We start from the raw sequence: 20,541 nt of genomic DNA on the forward strand, positions 1-20,541 counted from the left end.
GAATCTGTGCTTTACTAAGACAGTTTAATCCCAAATATAACATAATGTTAAATCAAAATATAATTTCCAGCATACTGGGCAAGTCATCCACACCCACTACCCACCCCAGACAAACAGTATGGCTGCACCCACACCTGGGCGTGGCAGCCCGAGACTATACGAGACCTAGACAGGAACACCCACCTTCCAGGTGAGCAGCGCAAACACTCAGGATATGATATAGATACCTTAGCTTCTAAGCAGCCAAATTTGATGGATGCCGTCTGTGACTCATTACCATGGCAACACAAACGTAGGCGTAAATTTTCCTTCATCGAGCCGTAGTTGAAAATAGAATACCTACATATAGATGCCAGTAGATAATTTGTTTTGGTCGTTATGCTATTATTGCTTTACATCTTCATCTCTGGACGGCCTTCGGTACCTGGTTTACGTCAAAAATGTTCGGAACGGACCGGTTCGTGACTGTGCATTCTGGGACGGGCAAGACTGTGTCACTGACATGGATGTGTCAAGTTTACATCTCTTCCACGTGACTACAAAATTGCGTGGATTCAGGTAAACTTTATGAGATGTAAAGCGTGGGCAGAAACTTCAACAAGGTCAACAGTTGTGGGATTTTGGTTTAAGTCCAGGGTCTAATCTCTGACAATAAACCACCTGAGCTGAGTATCACCCCAAAATGGTACCCAAAGCAGTTGACAGGGAGTGAACGAGTGAGTGAGTTTAGTGTGACGCCGCTCTGAGCAATATTCCAGCTATGTGGCAGCGGTCTGTTAATAATCAAGTCGGAACCAGACAATCCAGTAATCAACAGCATGAGCATCGATCTACTCTCTTTAATGCAGTTGACAAGCATAATAACAGCAACAACAACAATATCATTATTAAACATATCATGAAACAGAAGGAAAAGAGAAGCAAAGTTGTCCATCTCCCCGTTGTTCTTGACCTTAGGTTTGGTACCTCTCAATCTGTTGACTCACATTGGTACCCGGATTTTCTGCCAGGAACTCTGCCCTTCTCTGCCCACCTTGGTAACGCAGACGCCCACATCGTTAGTTAGCACAAACCCCACGAAAGGTTCACAGTGGTGGTTATTGAAATTCAAACTGGTGGATATTGGCATCAGCCTTACAAGACGTGGACTTTCACGCTGGTGACATTCACGTTCACCCTGGAGGACATTCACGTTCACTCTGGAGGACATTCACGGTCACGTTCACGCTGAAGGACATTCACGTTCACGCTGGAGGAAATTCATGTTCAAGTTGGAGGGCATTCACGTTCAAGCTGGAGGACATTCACGTTCAAGCTGGAGGAAATTCATGTTCAAGCTGGAGGGCATTCACGTTCAAGCTGGAGGGCATTCACGTTCAAGCTGGAGGGCATTCATGTTCAAGCTGGAGGGCATTCACGTTCAAGCTGAAGGGCATTCACGTTTAAGCTGGGACATTCACGTTCACTCTGGAGGACATTCACGTTCACGTTCACGCTGAAGGACATTCATGTTCAAGCTAGAGGACATTCACGTTCAAGCTGGAGGACATTCACGTTCACGCTGGAGGACATTCACGTTCATGTTCAAGCTGAAGGGCATTCACGTTCACGCTGGAGGACATTCACGTTCACACTGGAGGACATTCAACTTTATTCAGCAGACTATTAGGGATAAGTAATAATAATGATAATAAGATATCTACCCCACACTCTCATAGAATTAGGGCGGTGGGGTAGCCTAGTGGTTAAAGTGTTCGCTCATCACACCGAAGACCTGGGATCGATTCCCCACATAGTTACAATGTGTGAAGCCCATTTCTGGTGTCCCCCGCCCTGATATTGCTGAAATATTGCTAAAAGCGGCGTAAAACCATACTCACGTACTCACTCTTAGAATTAAAAGACGTTATACCGGGGTCGACCTTGCCGGGAGAAGCTGTGTCAGCGTCTTAAAAGAGAAGGCAAAGTCGGGGAAAGTAAACGAGTGGAAGTATCGCTAAGTATACAGAACACTCTAGTGTGTCACATCACCACACTAAATCACCCCCTGGTGTGACTGAGATGTGACAGAACGGAGCTTCCTACCCCACTGGCGTAGATCACATATCTCGCCAAACCGCGTCCAAACCATACTCCATCACACTACAGAAAACTGGCAGAATTCGCTTAACGTTTCACTTGTGGATATTTCCGCAACGCCGCGGCCATAGAAAAAATATAACTGGCACTTTTCCAGTACATTTCGTTCATAGCTGGTGAACGTGTCCATCTCCGTGGTTACTAGGCTGGGATCGATGTCCAATGTCAACGGTTCCTGACAAGGCTGTTTCTTCTGTGCTAAGATTGCATTCGAAGGTGACCATATTTTGATTTAAATCTCTGCAGAGTTACCTCCCTTCGGCGGATCAGTATGCGATGAAGTTTGTTCGAAAGCCGCAAATAACCGATGCTGGTGGCTGAAACTCATACTGAGGTCTGACTTCGAACGACACGAGATGGCTTCAAACTGCGGTACAAATGTGATCTTAATGATTGCACCCCCGTGAGGATCCGGGTCTTTAGCAACACATTCTTCTCGCTAAAGACAACTAACGGGATATAATGGCCAGGCTCGCTGATTGGATGGTGCATCTCATTGTATCACAATATATCGATGGTGCTGATGTCAGTGACAAGACTGTCTGGTCCATGCTCATACAGCTCACCTTTCCTCCAGCATCTGGTATGAATCACTATTTGATAGTGACTCATGTACACATACCCATCTCGTACAACCGTACAATAGTGTTATAGCAAGAGGTTCATGTGAATATACAAATGGTTCTTTCGCCTTTCACTGTCACTGAAATACTGTTTAACGAGGCGTTAAACCTCACTCACGCACTCACTCTCACTGAAATCACACTCGCTCGTACACAATGCAACAAATTAATTCTATAACAAACTGACGCGTATGTAACGGACTACGGTTATTACGAACTTATACGTATACGAATACACACTGCCTATTAAAAAGTTGTCAGATGCAAAATATGTTATATATACTGAGAAAAACAAATAAAGGAACACATGAAAATTCAAGTGTTGAATATTTTTCCAGTTTTCATCACCAGCTTTGAATAGCGCTGTGGGAGGAAATTTGAGAAGAAATGAAGGAACACTGCCATGAAGTGGTGTTCCCTTAATTGTTTCCTTCAGTATATTATGAGTAAGCGTTTCCAGTAACATAGGGGTAATGCTGTTTTTCAGGGCATTATCATGTACAGAAACCCTAGGTCTTCAATTAACTGCCAGATGAAGGGGTTTGTAGTATTAGTGCGACTGTTTTTAGTCCAGTAAAGTTTGGATTCCGTTTTGGATTTTCTTTTGTTGTGTTTTTGTGACACATTTCAGTCCAGTAAAGTTTGGATTCCGTTTTAAATCTTACGTTTGTAGTGTTTGTGCAACTGTGTTCAGTCCAGTAAAGTGTGGATTCCGTTTTTAATCTTACTTTTGCTGTGTTTTTGCGACACATTTCAGTTCAGTAAAATTTGGATTCCGTTTTGGATCTTACTTTTGTTGTGTTTTTGCGACACGTTTCAGTCTAAACGGAATCCAAATTTTACAGAACTGAAACGTGTAGGACAAACACTAAAAACATAAGGTCCAAGCGGAATTGAAACTTGACGGGACTGAAAACAGCCACCGAAAACCTACAAACATAAGATCCAAAACGGAATCCAAACTTTACTGGACTGAAATGTGTCGCACAAACGCTACAAAGATAAGATCCAAAATACATCTATATATGATACCTATCAATATCTTAATCACCTAATAATCATTTCTTCTTTTCTTTCTCATTTGAACCACCGTGAAACATGAGTGTATGTTTTTACGACCGGCAGGTGATTTACCTTCACGGATTAACAAGGTAGACATAAACAACGGATGCACCATAAAATATTATTTAAGTCTAGAGGTGTTTGGACCCTCGACTCCAGTTTAATAAAACATATGGCTGTTCTACGGTCATTGTCTTCTGTTCGCTCTGTACAATCGTACAACGGACTACCAGCATACAGATAAATAGCAGATTGTAATACTTGTAAGCACTGCTCCAAGGCCACTAACTCGGCGATATCGATCGCCCTCCGCTGTAGTGGCACTGATAGTCTCGTCACGTCATGTCAACCAACGTCATCAAAATATGATCTGTGGGGGCGAAGTCAGATTCTCCACAGATAATAATTAAGATAATATTTACCTGATAGCATTGCTCTTTTCTGTGTCTTATATCTGTTACGCGTGTAAGTATTTTAGTCCTTCACAGCACTTAATCGTACATGCTCACCACCACCACGAACAGGCTGTGTAGCAGTCTTTCCTGCATGTGGGGGCGGTGGGGTAGCCTAATGGTTAAAGCGTTTGTTGGTCACGCCGAAGACCCGGGTTCCATTCCCCACATGGGCACAATGTGTGAAGCCCAGTATCTGGTTTTCCCCGCCGTGATATTAATGGAATATTGCTAAAAGAGGCGTAAAACTAAATTCACTCACTCACTCCTATATTGGGATCACTGGTAGTAGTGTTGCTCATGAGTATCGAACATCTGTAAAAACATCTGAGATATGCACCATTTCAGACTTTCTTCCCAAACTTATCAAAATGTTGATATAACCGCCTGCCAATTTGAAATTTGAGAGAAGTTCAAAGTGATGACGGTCATGAACGCATACTGGTTAATTCATCAGCATCGATGTGCAAAAGAATCCGTGAATCGAACCCAGCTGATCATGGCTGCTCTAAGCGGCCAACTAGGTACAGCCAGAAATGCAGTGCATTGAGCTACCTAGAAAAAAATCGACTCACTCACTCACAACTGAGTTCGGTTGTAAACACCTCTGTTTCTCTCCCAACAATGCTAATTACTTTCAAGATATACATTTTCAAAATTTAATTCTTTTCTTCCTGCCACACCAGGTGTCGGCAACCATTTCTTTCTACTTACACACTTAATCTAAAGTAGTTAATCCAGATTAATTATTCATGTACTTACTTTCTATTTCCGACTTGCTTCCTTTCACGGAGTCCCCGGGGAAATTAACTCGACGCAGCTTCGGAAACAGCAACGGGGGCAAAATGAGTGCATTATGTACACATACAAACCGGGATTGTCATCTCGTGGGTGGACGGTGTTGAAGTAATGTCAACCCTGTAAATTACTCCTTTGAATAAAAGAATAAAGGTCAGGAATTGTTCCAGGTTTGACGGACAAACGACAGCTACACAATGACCCGTAACTCTTCAAATACTGGAAAAGCTTCACAGTGATCACATAAGTCGTGTCCCTTCCTCTCCTCTCTCTTTTACTTTCCTATCTCTTCTCTCTATTCTTTCCTAGGATGTATATAATTGAAAATGTATGTATGTAAATATTAGGGAGCGGGTATTTTAAGTTGGATAACTTGTCCCCAATCCCTTTTACATTTGTGAATAAAATATGTTTAAATGAAAGCTTCACCGGATTTCCTGACAGTTCGTGGTTTTGTTCTGGGATAAAGGAAATACGTTGTTTCACCCTTAAACACTATACTCTTACAAAAAAACAATAGTTTACCCTTTGTTATCATTATTATAATTATCATTGAATTAGAGAAAAAAACAAATGCGACACAAAACGCTCAGCAAGCATGACCATCAATTGGATTCATAAAAAAACATGCTTATGATTTAGTCTGATACTATGGAAGAGATTTCCGGTGATTGTGGAAAGGGTTTTGTCTCTTTGACTTACAGTTGTCAGTTGATGTAAATCTCAGATTCCGTAAAATAGCATGTTAACATGTGCAAGGGCCGCCCGCCATATATTCGAGACAGCAGGAAGAATTTTATTTACAATCTGACAAAGGTAATGACTACACAATTGTTTCTTCACATCCACTTATTTGGTTAAAGGAAAATTGAGTTTAGTTTTCAAACTGTAAAAATTAGCTTGGATCATACACAACTTTAACGCGTTTGTATACTGAAGTCAAAGATGGTTGAAATTTTATGGATGTCGGAACTATTAACATTAGTTCCCAAAGTTATGGGATGGCAAGCGACGTACAGTGCCACCCTCCCATATAATGTAACTATGGCGTGAGTGAGTGTGGTTTTACGCCGATTTTAGCAATATTTCAGCACTATCACGGCGGGGGACACAACAAATGGTATTCACACATTGTACCCATGTGGCGAACCGTGTCTTCGGCGTGACGAGCGGAAGCCTTAACTGGGAAATAGATTTCGCTTTTCACCCCGAAGACTCAGGTTCGATCCCGACATATGTCGGTCTGTTCTTACCTTTTCTTGTTGCTGAACGCCGACAGTGTCCAATAAAAATGGTTTGGACTAGACAGCAAGGCGACTGACGAGCAACGATTTATTGATCTATCTCATTTATTCTGCCAAATATAGCGTTTAAACACTACGTTTGAAAGTCTAGTTGAAAATATTGAGTTTGTTGAACTTTAAAACTGACTTTCTGGTGTTGTAATGGTGACATAATAGTCATGGCCAAAATAAATTTCCATTGCTGCCAACAAGAACAATGAACACGTCCGGTGACTATGACGTGACTCGTGGAGTTGATATGTAGATTAAGGGCCCTGTCACGTTGTAGGAGGGTGTCCACTTCCGCTTAGACTAAGGCATATATGTGCTATTGACGTTCATATATTGTGTCGTTACTTGACAAAGGATTGGAATATCGAGTCGATGGTTCCACCTGCGCGTCAAAGCGCCTATCATTAGGGTTGTGCATTAGGTGGTTCTGCAGCACGATTTTCTTTGAAGATGCGACATTGTTGAAAGAGACAGCACTGGGGATCTAATGCACTGAGAACTCTTGACACAATACAGTGACCGTAACTGACACAATACACGATTGTTGATCTAATGGTGAGTGAGTTTAGTTCTACGCACTCAGCAATATCCTAGCTATATGACAGCGGTCTGTAAATGACCGAGTCTAGACCAGACAATCCGGTGATCAAAAGCATGAGCATCGATCTACGCAATTGGGATACGATGACATGTGTCAACCAAGTCAGCGAGCCTGACCACCCGATTCCGTTAGTCGCCTATTACGACAAGCATGGGTTACTGAAAATCAATTCTAACCCGGATTTTAACGGGTAGTTGACATAATGGAAGCCACATTATTGACATAATACTGGTGCAACTGTTGACGTTATAAAGAAACCATTTTTGACGTAATACAGAAAATGCCGTTGAGGTAATTAAGGTATGATTGTTGACGAATGCTTGCACTAATGGTAATGTAATGCTGGAATCATGTAGAGGTAATACTGAAACTAGGATTCGCATATACGTGTATAAGCGTCTAATGGTCTTACAATAAAACGAGGTCAAAGGATCATGTCTTTATTGATGCTATATGTTAACACGATGTTTAATTTGAAACAAAAACCAACATTAGACTCTGTCTGTTAACATTTAGGCATGATATTGTTCAATTTGTTTTTGCATCTGTTACAACTTTCATGCTTTTAAACCTATTTTAAAGCGACGAACACACAAGATCTGCGAATGTCAATTTACCAGATCTGGCCTCAGTCACAAGTTGCGTTATAGGATATTCGTAATGAGCGTTCCAACGGACATAGCATAATGTTCGGCCGGTAGAGGGCGCGAGAGTTGATTTAACACAACGTTGTATTAATTCATTCGGACTTTTTGATATAACATTGTAATCTAAATACGTATTTTTTTATTTTTTTTTATTTGAATAAATTATATGAGGGCTGATAGTTAGTATTGTCGAGAGAAAAGCATTGTGTACTTTTAGAAAAAATGGTGTGCTGTGGCATTGTGCCTTTACAAATGAGCGAACACGAAAAAGAACCAAATAGGTAATTCTGTAACATAAAGAATACTGTTCATTTGTATTTTGGGCCATGTTGCCGTTTCTACAATTAAACTTCTTGTATCTTGATAGGCAATCATCATTTCTTCCCATACAACGGTTTTGGTTTATTTGCTTTCCTTTATTATCATTGTTAATATTGTTGTTTCTAACTTTGCAGAATTTCTGCGAACAATTGTGCACGTGGTAGAAAGGGCATTTGTCATGTTTTACTCTCAATATCACAACACAAGCTGAGAGGAGAAATATTTGAGGTTTTGCAGGATTTAAACGGCCCAACTAAACTTACGACTTGGCTCTGTATATAAAGTATAACTATTTGTGTTCCATCTGTAGGCACACAGGTCTTCGGAACAGGTATCAGGAACAGGCCTCAGAAACAGGTATCAGGAACAGGTATCAGGAACAGGCCTCAGGAACTGGTCTCAGGAACTGGTCTCAGGAACAGGTCTCAGGAACGCATCCTTAGAGTACACAATGCTAAGCAGAGTAAAGTGCAAATGTTCTTGTGTGTAGTTTCTTTTGCCCGACAGTATAGCAGAAACCAGTCTCAGACAATACTGAAAACTAGCAAATTTATATCTCGCGTCACACGTCAGAGGGAAATTGTTTCAGTAGGAAGGGTGAGAAAAGCTAATATGTCCAATTAGCGCTAGTTCAGGAGAACACAAACACAAGTGAGAACTAAACGTCTGCAGCAGACGACCAATTCCCAGCAAACGATCCGAGCAGACGACACCGCCACCTGCAGTCCGTGACAAATTACATGGCGAAGATGTTCCTGGAAACTGAAGACCCAAGGAGATCAATAAGTTTCAACTGTTACGCTGCTTTATCTCTCTTATTCAACTGTAACCATGGTGATATTTTAGCCAGCGCGAGAATTGCATGTTTTCGTGAGTGCTTTGAAACGCATACCGCCATTGTTGTGTTATTAACGTCTGCTTGTCATCTTCGTCTCTATACTGTGTACAACACAATGTGTGCTATTTCCGTTAATAGAATTAACAATTCAATCCCTGCACGATGTTAGTGAGTGAGTGAGAGAGTTTAGATTTACGCCGCACTCAGCAATATTCCAGCCAGCCATATGGCGGCGGTCTGTAAATAATCGAGTATGGACCAGGCAACAGCATGAGCATCGATCTACGCAACTGGGAACCGATGACATGTGTCAACCAAGTCAGCCAGCCTGACCACCCGATCCCGTTAGTCGCCTCTGACGACAAGCATGGGTTACTGAAGAGCAATATTCTAACCCGGATCTTCACGGGTAATAGCCTGACCATGCACGATGTTATAACTAGAGGGATATTTTTCTTTCTCGATAATGAAACAGACGTCTCCATTTCACAAACATATTTTTTGTTTCATGTAAACTTGTCCGTACCAAAACGTATCCTTTATGTACGATGTATTTGGGTTTCATTGTGGCGATTTTGACAGAAGTAAACATAACTATTAGTCCTTGATGTTAACGATGTTTTTCGCCAGACAGAACAGGCCCCGTTTATTATGATGTCATGTTAGAATGGATTCTGAGTACCGCAAATCAGTGATTAATATTATGAGCACGTTTTAATTCTCCTGGTCGATATGTACGATCATACATCAAAGGGACCCCTGAAGATCCGGGTTCGAATTTGGAGATAATCCTATTGTGTTTACATTTTTGAAGCGAATATAGTTGGTTGAACGCTGCTAAGTGTCATTTAAAACCGAACACGTTAGAGTTCAGAGATGTTTTATAATGCGATGGGGTAGTATAAAATGGATACCCTACACAGACACATTACACTGACTCCGTGCAACCCTTTCCTTTTATGTAGTCTAGTGGTTAAAGTGTTCGCTCGTCACGCCAAAGACCCGGGATCGATTCCCCACATGGGTACATTGTGTGAAGCCCAATTCTGGTGTCCCCCGCCGTGATATTGCTGGAATATTTCTAAAAGCGGCGTTTAAACTAAACTCACTCACTCATTTATATCCCATTAATGCTAAGCACCAGGCAAGGTAACAAATGCCATCTGATTAATCGTATGGAATCGAACCAGCATCCAGAGAGCCTACAGCCGCTCTGTTCACTGCTGCACTTGGCGGTTAGACAGATCACTGCTGCACTTGGCGGTTAGACAGATCATTGCTGCACTAGGCGGTTAGACAGATCACTGCTGCACTAGGCGTCGGTCCCAGACGCTTTTCGAAACGTTTGATCAGTATTTTGTTTCGAATGACCTCCCAGCCCCCTTTATTTTGTTAAATATCTCATAATATATCCTTTGAACAAACATTACACATGAACAAATCTATAAATATCCAATAAAATTATAACTGATATTTACGCATTTATGAATTTATAATGTCGATTTTTCGCTAAAACCACCAGGACCAAGTTTGCAGTTGGCCTCAAAAGTATGGGGGAAATGTAAATATTTTATTGAACGTCGTACATAAATACCATACTATTCGGTGCCTGTTCGATTTAGTTGAAGATATTTATACTAAAACATGTCTTAATTACGATCAATGATGTGAAAACACATCTTTACTGTCCAATGGTACAGCTTCCGATTTTCCATGGACATCGCTCAGCCACATGCACACGCACATGCGCACGCACACACACGCACCGCCTCCCACTCACAAAGTCAACACATTCTGATATTCTAGATATAGATACTTGTGTCGATGTGTAACCTGCTGTTATATTAGTTAAATTGATAAAATTCCACTTACAAAAAAATGTCACATTTGACAAGAGAAAAGAAAACTGAATAGTTATGCGTCAGAAGGTGAGATCACTTACAAAACCTTCGAGGCTAGATCCCAATGAGTCATTCCTAGTTGCGTCACACTGTCTGGATTGCTTTCGCCTAGAGACAGGTGACTCCCGATTCCTGTGTTAAAAACCAATTACGCACCTGATATTATCTATTTCCGTTCTCAATAGATTTGATTTACAACATTAACATTTAAGCCCAGTTAATGACCTCCCACACATATACTCCGGTTATCTAGTAACTGAAACTGATTCAGATACTGCTGTAGATATAGTAGACGTTTACAGGTGTAACTGTATATGTGAATCATGCTTGGAGTAGTATCGAGTGTACTTGAATATTACATAGGTTGAATGAAAGTGACTGATAGTTTTTATCTTGTTTTGAGGGCCTGAAAATGGCTATTCAGGTTGAATGAAGATGAATGTTGGATTTGTATATTTTCTGAGGACCTGAAAATGGTTATCAGTGTATATTCAGGTTGAATGAAAGTGAATGTTGGTTTTAAGCTCGCTTTGTGGACCTGAAAATGGTTATTCAGGTTCAATAAAGACGAATGCTGGTTTTGAGCTCGTTTTTAGGACCTGAAAATGGCTATTCAGGTTGAATGAAGATGAATGTTGGCTTTGAGAGTGCTTTGGGGACCTGAAAATGGTTATTCAGGTTAAATGAAGGTGAATGTTGGTTTTGAACTTGTTTTGAGGACCTGCAAATGGTTATCAGTATATATTCAATGAAACCTCTCAAATCCGGACCTTGTTCAACCGGACTACTGCATAAAGGCTGTATGTTTGTTTGTCGTCGTTGTTAACGCCACACCCTTGGAGGACATCAACAAAGCCACCTACAAAGCCAGCAAGACTGACCACCGACCGTAATGCCTTAAGTCGAATATATTATCGGGGGAGGGAGATGGGGTGGTAATTTTTGTTTATTATCCATATGGTGAAACATAACCAGTGTCATAAATATCATATGTGCACATGTGCACATATTACTTTAGCCTAGCAACCATTGTTTCTGTATTTCGTCGTCTGTGACGTCATTAAACAATTGAACGTGACGTCAATGAACTGGGCAGTCACACTTGCTTACCGTGTTTGCTTACTGCACAAATGCACATGAATAAGATGGATAATAAAGAAACTATTACACTCGCAAGTGTGCCTAACGACTTATACGACACTCGTGCAAAATTTTGCACTCGTTTCGTATAAGACATTTGACACACTTGCGAGTGTAATAATCTCTATTTATTTGTTTTTTTCATTTTCAATGTTTTGGTATTTTGGAGGGTTTTTATTTATTTTTTGGGCATCGTTCTGGTGTTTATTCGTCGGAGTTTCCAGGTATCTTTCTTCATTTATTTCCAAGTACGGAGGGTGTTTGGTTTGGCGTTGTTATATGTTTGTGTATGTTGTGTTGTATGTTGTGTTGTATGTTTTGTTGTATGTTGCGTTGTATTTTCAAACTCCAAATACCCCTTAGACAGCAGTGAAAGTGTTGGACAGTGAACGTGTGTATATGACCTTCCTTACAGGTGATGTTTTACATGGACATGCCATCCGTGAATATCCGGGTAAGAATGTTTTTTGCAGCAACTCTTGCTTGTCCTAAGAGGTGACTTACGGAATCGGGTGGTCAGACTCGCTGACTTGGTTGACACGTGTCATTGTATCCCAATTGCGTAGATCGTAGATGAGGGTCAGATTGCTGTTCTGACTTAAAGATCGGCATCAGTATGTGAGCATCAGAAATCAAACTCTTCCACCCAGAAGTTGTTTTGTGGTGTTCCCCAAGGTTCAGTCTTAGGATCAGTCTTATTCACAATACCGTCACAAAAATGGAGACCTGCATTGAAGATGTCAAAACATGGATCTGTGAGAAGTCTTAAGTTAAATGATGACAAGACTGAATTATTAGACGACTTCAGAAAGTGACTGTAGATCATCGACAAATTGGCAATTCCAACAAGTCATTTTCCCCAGCTGTGAAGAATTTGGGTGTTTACCTCGATTCCTCTCTCAACATGGACCACAGGTCAGAGAAATCGTCAAGAAATGTTACTTTCACATCAGATCTATCGGAAGTATCCGCCATATGATAACACAGTCAGCAGGTGCGTCACTTGTCAGGTCATTGATCTCGACTCGACTCGACTCGACTACTGCAACAGCATCAAGTGCTTGCAGAAGACTCAAAATACTGCTGTCACAGCAAAGAGGGGCTCCCACACATCACCAATACTCAGACAGCTCCACTGGCTACCTGTCAAACGGCGGATTTAGTTTAAAGTGCTAGTATTGACCCATCAGTGTGTGTGCGGCAAAGCTCCGCAGTACCTGCAAGACCTTGTCTGTGTGTATACCCCTGCAAGGTCGCTGCGGTCCAGCACCCAGCTTCTACTTCAAGTGCCCTCATATAAACTGAAAACGTTTGGCTACAGATCATTTCACTTTGAAGCAGCACATCTTTGGAACTCTCTCCACACAGAACTCATTCTCTTCCCACCGAGGTTACTTGTAATTTCTTCCTACGAACCTCTGTTCTAATACGGCCCTTTCATGGTGTGAGCGTTCAAGACTCGTGATTGGAGGCAATCAGCGACGTTGTTTCAAAAGTGATCATTCGCAAGGCCTCGGTAATTTCCGTGTGCTTCGAGAAAACTAAACTTCCTCCCCTGCGCGATGCGCAAATGTTTCTTCTAGACAGAACTCAGTCATGTTATGGTGGATCAGTGGCGTCTCCATCGCCCTCGTTGACAACGGACAAGCTAGCCATTTAACGTCTTGTGTGTAACATCAACACAAGTACCCGGCAGATGGGGGATATTTATGGCCCCACATTTGCTTGTGTTAGTCAAGTTGAATCTAAGTCAATGTAACACGTGTTCTGATTGGATAGTAAGAAGGGAGATAATTCGTGTTGCGATCTTTTGCCGCTAGGGGATTTTACGAGAACCGGGAAATATGGCCGTATTAGAACAGAGGTTACGTAGGAAGATATGACAGGAGTAACCTCTGTGGGAAGAGAATGCACAGAACTCAGAACTCAGAACTATTTCTTCATGTGACCTTTTCAAACACAAACTCAAACCCCACCTGACACCTGACATCTGTTACAGCCAGCATGTAATGCGGTGGGCGAGCTGGCTAAGGCGCCATGCTACTGATCCAGCGAGGTTGAGGTGCCGGGATCGAGCCCACCTGTGACCGGGTGTAAAACCCTTGGAGTCAACTTTGTGTGCAGACTCTTTCCGTGTTGTCACAACCCCTAGTGTACAGTACACAAGCCTGTGCACTTAAAAGAACCCACGAATCCGTTGGTATATGACCAGACCCCGATTTCTCGAAACAAACTTAAGTTTTTACTAAAATTTCAAACTGAGTTTGACAATTTGAAACAGCTGAATTTTTAATTCAACTGCATTTTTTAAATAAAAAATACGAAACAACTTAAGTAATCTATCCACCAAACTCAAATTGTCTACGAAGTTTGAGTTTAATATGGATTTCAGTTTATTCTGGGAAATGCATTTTCCTGTGTTTTCTCAAATTTGTGTAAAAAACAACTCTGACTTAAGTCAAAACCTCAGACTTAAGTTTGTTTCGAGAAATCAGGGCCTGATGGTGGCCACATGAATACGTGCAAACACCTAGTTGCGGGTACAGCAACGTGCAGTGAACATGGACAAAGTACTGTGACTATGTGTCCCAGTCCACCCAGCTGTGAATGGGTACCTCGTTAGGATGAGAAAGCCACAATAACTCGGTGCGCCTATTGTCAGCAACAGTTGTATACTCCCAAGGGAGTTGAGATTGATAATACGATGTGCAGTTGAGATTGACCAATGATCGAGGGAAAAAATACCAGCGCCTTGAGCATGCACTAGTTGCATGGATCTGTGCGCTATATGGAGTTAAAGCGCAATGCAAGCAGACAATGGTATTATTATCATTATCGATGCATATTATATCAGTCACTGGATTGTCTGGTCTGGACTCAGATTATTTACAGACCACCGTCATGTAGCTGGAATATTGGCGAGTACGGAGTTAAACAGCACACACACGAACAAAAATCAACTTGCTAAAATCTTTACCCCGTATTGCCGCGAATAGCTGCAAAATGGTAGATGAAGCGTTCGGCAATATTCACTCACTCACTCATCATGCAAGTTTCAGAGGATGCTCGGCAAGGGAAGAAGAGGTGAAAGGGACAGGTGTGAGCCATAATCTGCGGCAACAGTCACTGCCTCTTGGACATTACACGACCCTCCTGCCCTGAAGCTCACCTGAACGCAAGCCTCTCTTTTAATCCTGATAGCTCTAAACTGGCCTAATTCTCTGCCAATGTATTGTGTTGACAGTCGGATCTCGTTGCAGATAGTCAATCATCATTGTATCTGTAAAAATAGAGAAAAACAGAAGCCATTGGTTTGCCAACTAACACCTCGTTATCTGTGAGGATAAGTAAAATCTCTTCACTATTTACTGTGAAATCTTGACTAGGAAGTGATGAGCCGAGTTTTCATACAATGTTACAATTCGCATTACAATTGTAGCAGGGGTTCTCACCGTTACTGGACAAGAGGACCCTGGGTGTTTTCAGTCGTGTTGGCTTATCAACATTCTTGGTGCGAGTTTTGTGGACAATAGCTCGTCTTGAGTGCCACAGCTGATCATCAATACGGAGTCAATTTGGAGAATCGAACCCGGATCTTCAGCATGATAAGCGAACGCTTTAACCATTGGGCTACCCTACCGCACGTCAGTCATTAATAGGACGACCTGGCCTTGGCCCGTCATCTACGCTACTTTTTACAGCCCATGTCTTCACAGCTGAATATGGATAGCAGTCACCTTTAATTATTACTTTAGTGAATCCTTTTCATGCAAAAGATTCATCACAAATTGTTTGCTAGTGTCGTCGATTTTCACTGTGTATTTATTCAGGCCTACATATTTTGGGATGTTGAACTTCGGTGTCATCCACATGTGCCACCTTGTATTCACGTGTTGAGACCTCACGTTACAAAAATCAATACACAAGACAAGATGCGACCTCTTAGCTGAAATGTGTATGAGGAAATGGACCACTCCACCTTCCATAACTTGTGTTGGCGACCGCGGGATGCTGAAAAACACCTGTCACTATAAAGACGATGTTCGCGAGATAGATAAGGAAGGGCGGGTGATACTGCCGCCTCTACCGTTAGTAGATAAATGGTAATATGAGCTGGCGTTGGGACGTTGCATTTGCATAACTACAAAGGGACGGTAAGACCAGCTAGGATTGAAGCTGATTTTTGGGTTGCTGTGTACAATCGCGTTCCTTTGACGCTCCAGAAACCAGTGACCAAGTGTTAGAAAACACAAGATGGTCCGCATTATGTGTCGTTGTTTATCATCACCATGCAGTGGCTGTGGGTTTCATCAACGTGGTAAAGGGGGAGCCTAGTGGTCATAGTTTTACGCCGCTTTCAGCAATATTCCAGCAATATCACGGCGGGGGACACCAGAAATGGGCTTCACATATTGTACCCATGTTGGGAATCGAACCATGGTCTTTGGCGTGACGAGCGAACGCTTTAACCACTAGGCTACACCTCATGGGCAATATTGTAATTGCATTGACAGTGCAGTTGTCTCACGTGACTCGCGTGCAAGTATAAACACTTACACACAAATTAAGCAACAAACAAAACCACATTTTGTCTTTCAGGTCCATAAGTTCTAATAATCTGTCTATACGCTGGCGGTGGAATGGCCTGGTGGTTAAAACGTTCGTTCGTCAGGTTGAAGACCCGGGTTCGATTCCCGACATAGGTACAATGTGTGAAGCCCATTCCTGGTGTCCCAGGTCGTGATATTGCTGGAATATTGCTAAAAGCGGCTTAAAGCCAAATTCACTCACTCACTATACCTTACGCTCTTACTACCCATGAAAGTCCCCGTTTTACGAAAGAATCTTAGCACTAAGTCTGTCTTAAGTCAACATCAATACGTTTATGCATTTTTATATAGATCAATGTTATAATAACGGAAGCAAAATAACGGCCGTATACATATGCATTGAATACCAGAATCACAATACTGTGTGTTCTGTGATCCCTTTAAAAATAATTAGATGTGATCTTGTATTCATAAATGTAAGTCCTCGTTTCACAAGAATAAATATCAGTTCAGGAAACTATTCCGAATCAAAGAAAAGAACCAGCAACGATTTTCCAAAAGGTTTCAATGCTTCTCGCCAAGGGAGATTATCGAGACTGACACGTGTTGCAGACCGCACATTAACACGAAGGCTTGGTTGAATAAAGAACACAATCACATTTGAACGTAGTCTGGTGCTGGAACTTTGACAAATGGCATCGATCCCAGACCAACAGTAATCACGGAGGGACACATTCCCCAACTATGAATGAAATTTACTGGAAAAGTGCCAGTTAGACTTTTTCTATGGCCGCGGCGTTGCGGAAATATCCATCAAGAGAACCTTTTGCGGAGATTTCGCCAACGTTTCATCAATTTGCTTTATATTGATGGAGTAGGGCTTCCAGAGAGGGTGGCTGATCGGGGATTTACAGCCAAGCCTGTCGGTGCTATTTGCTTGTCTACTTTCTCCACAGCCCAACGTTCAACGTAGAGAGAAACAGTGTTTACTGCTCCTGAAACTGATTGTAGAACGTACCTTTCTAATCATGATTGGAATAAACACTGGTTGGGGCTACATTCGCCCTGTATGGGAAGCACTTTAGTTGAGATTTACAGGCATCTAGGGAAATACTACACTCACGTTCCAACTGATTGTTAACCATTCATAAAACCCCGACTTATTTGTTTCAGCGTTGCACGAAAACCATTTTTTATTGTTCTACATTTTATATGAATTGGATTCAAGATTCAATACGGGTTCAGGAAAGGGGTGTAATAAATTTGAATTATTTTTATCGTGATTAAAAATATGGAAATATACAGCCAATTTCACAGTATTGCACTTGCGAAAGCCTCAAATATGTCATCAAGTGAAATCTTAGCACGGGAAAATCCATCTTGGAAGATTTCTATCAAAACAATATTCATAAATCGAAATCATGAGTTGGAAGCTCCTTGTATACCCTGCGTTACAGCTATATATGAAATAAGAGCACTTGAAACAAACTTTGATTTTCTTTTGCCATACATATATAACAGAGAATGTTGTGGGATTTAATGGTGAGTTGTTTTCAGGTTGCCTGTTCCCATAGAGAATTACTCCCCTTGTACATGCCAGGATTTTGTGATATTTGATTTATACCCGCCCTTATAATGATATAATTGGTTTTTCAAAGTAGTGTTGTTTATTTGTTTATGTTTTCCTCAACGCTGCACACGACACTATTGGTGCAACAGCCTGTAAACAGAGTCTACACCATGATATGACTGACAAGTACAGTACCGATCTGCTGGGATTCGATGACATTCAGTCAATCTAGTAATCGATACGAACCACCGATTGATCGATCCATCGATCCATTTAAACAAGTCGGGGATCTATATTCTTATTCATATTGATAAGAGTGGTAATGTATTAAGACACTGCTTACGGATGCACCCTCAACCATCATCCATTTGCCTCCACTGTACAGAAAGATGCACGAACGCAGTAACATTTCTAATTACAGAAACACCGTGATATGAAGCCTGATACTGGTTGAAAAAAACTTAATTGATAACATCATAGATAAAAGTTGGATAAAGTCATGACTAAAAAGTTGGATAAAATACTGGATGAATACTGGATAAAAGTTGGATAAAATCATGACTAAAAAGTTGGATAAAATGCTTGATAAAACGGTTCTTCAGCAAACCATGCTTGTCGTAAGAGGCGACTCACGGGATGAAGAGGTCAGACTCGCTGACTTGGTTGACACATGTCATCGTATCCCAATTGTGTGGATCGATGCTCATTATGTCAACCACTGGATAACCTGGCGCCTTTACATGGGAGATAACTTGAATGTTACTGCGTTGGTCATTAACCAATAAGTAAATAAAACAAACAAACAAACAACAACATAACACACAATCGGAATAATGTTCACGTTCCCTTTCTGATTTTCAAAACAGTGCAGGCTTTCGGGATATTACTATACTACTGCAAATATGAACAATTGGACAATAATAATTATCCACCAAGCTCAAGAATAATCGTAATTATTAACTAAACGAAAGTTGACGCTTCAGAAGTACTGTCACGTGTACGTGAAGCACGTGCACAAGTGCCGACAAAGTTATTGATTCATTTACCTGTGCTGTGCCGTCTCCATCCTTACTCGCACACCTGGCTGTTCCTCTCTTTGCGCCCCTCCCTCGTAACAAATAGTGAACTTGGTCAAACTTTTCATGATAGTTTGTTAAACATGGGTTTTTTTTTTTATTTTTAGGACAGAAATTCTGTAAAACAATCACAGAGTTGGCCTGATGTTTTGATTATGGTCAGTGTTTCATTGAGTATTATATGTTTAGTAGATTGTAATTCATCGGTCCGCTTTTGAGCCAAACACACTATAGTAGTAGTAGTGGTGGTGGTGCTGGTGGTGGTGGTGGTTGATATTGTTGTAGTAGTAGAAAACGTAGCACCAACAGTGTACTTATATGACTAAGCAGGCGACGAATACCTATTCTGTTTTATTTGCATGCTGAGCATACAGCTAAAAGACACGTTAAACCGAAGCCTAAGCCTATAGTTTTACATACAGTATTTTTCAGAGTTAAACTTCAATCAACGATGAACCTTATCAAGAGTTTAAACAGAACGGGTTTATCTTTTATTCATTTGTATAAGACAATAAAGGACCTTTCTTACATGTAGCGATGCTGTCATAAGGGTTTTCAGTCTGTAACGCCTTCAAACGTCATGGCAGAATTTCGCCAACACATTTACCCACATCACGTTCTCCTATAGCCCTTTTAAAACATGTCTCAAAGTTTTAGGACCCGTGACGATTCAACTTCAAAAACCCATGTTTGACGTAAGAGGCGACTAACGGGATCGGGTGGTCTGTTTCGCTTGATTGACACATGTCATTGTATCTCAGCTGTATAGATCGATGCTGAAGCTGTTGATCACTGAATTGTCTGATCCAGATTCAATTACGTACAGACCGCCGCCATATACATGTATCTGAAATGTTGCAGAGTGCGGCATTAAACACCACACAGACTCACTTTTTTTGTGGGCGTACCTAAATTAGCTGCCGGCTAATTGCGGCTAGAATCCATAATTCCAGCAAATAATTGGGATTATTACTACCGAGCTCCTTGGTAGATATCCAATGACGTTATGATCTACACCTTGGTCGTGACTGAAAGCATTCAGTTCACACCTCCACTACATCACCACCCTGTAATCACGACTCGGATCATTACGTAACAGTTAGTTACGGAATAAGCCGAGGGAGTATGAACGAGACACGTCCATGTTGGAACACCATACGACGTGGATGTAATCGGTAATAAGTCACGCTCTGACACAATATGTCCCCACAGGTACCCATGAATGAAATAATAACAAGATTAATCCACTTAATATCAAACACTCCCTGTGATGTGTTTACCTAGAGAGGGGAGGTGGATAATGAAGAGATCACGCAAAGCCATCATTATTATCAGAGCTTCGTTTGAGCAGATGCATCGGCACCGGCACCGTGGCTGTGTGTGGAGTATTGACCGACTCCGTGACGCTGATGCTTTTTGCTGTTGAGTTGCTGTGTATACATCAGGCTCCGTTCATCAGCAGTGCCAGCATGTTTCACAGCATCCTATGTTAAAGGGGCGGCAATGAGCCTGGTGCAGTGCAGGGGAA

Source organism: Haliotis rubra, unplaced genomic scaffold (assembly GCF_003918875.1).
Source record: "Haliotis rubra isolate DU_JTF1 unplaced genomic scaffold, ASM391887v1 Scf182, whole genome shotgun sequence".
NCBI lineage: Eukaryota > Metazoa > Mollusca > Gastropoda > Lepetellida > Haliotidae > Haliotis > Haliotis rubra.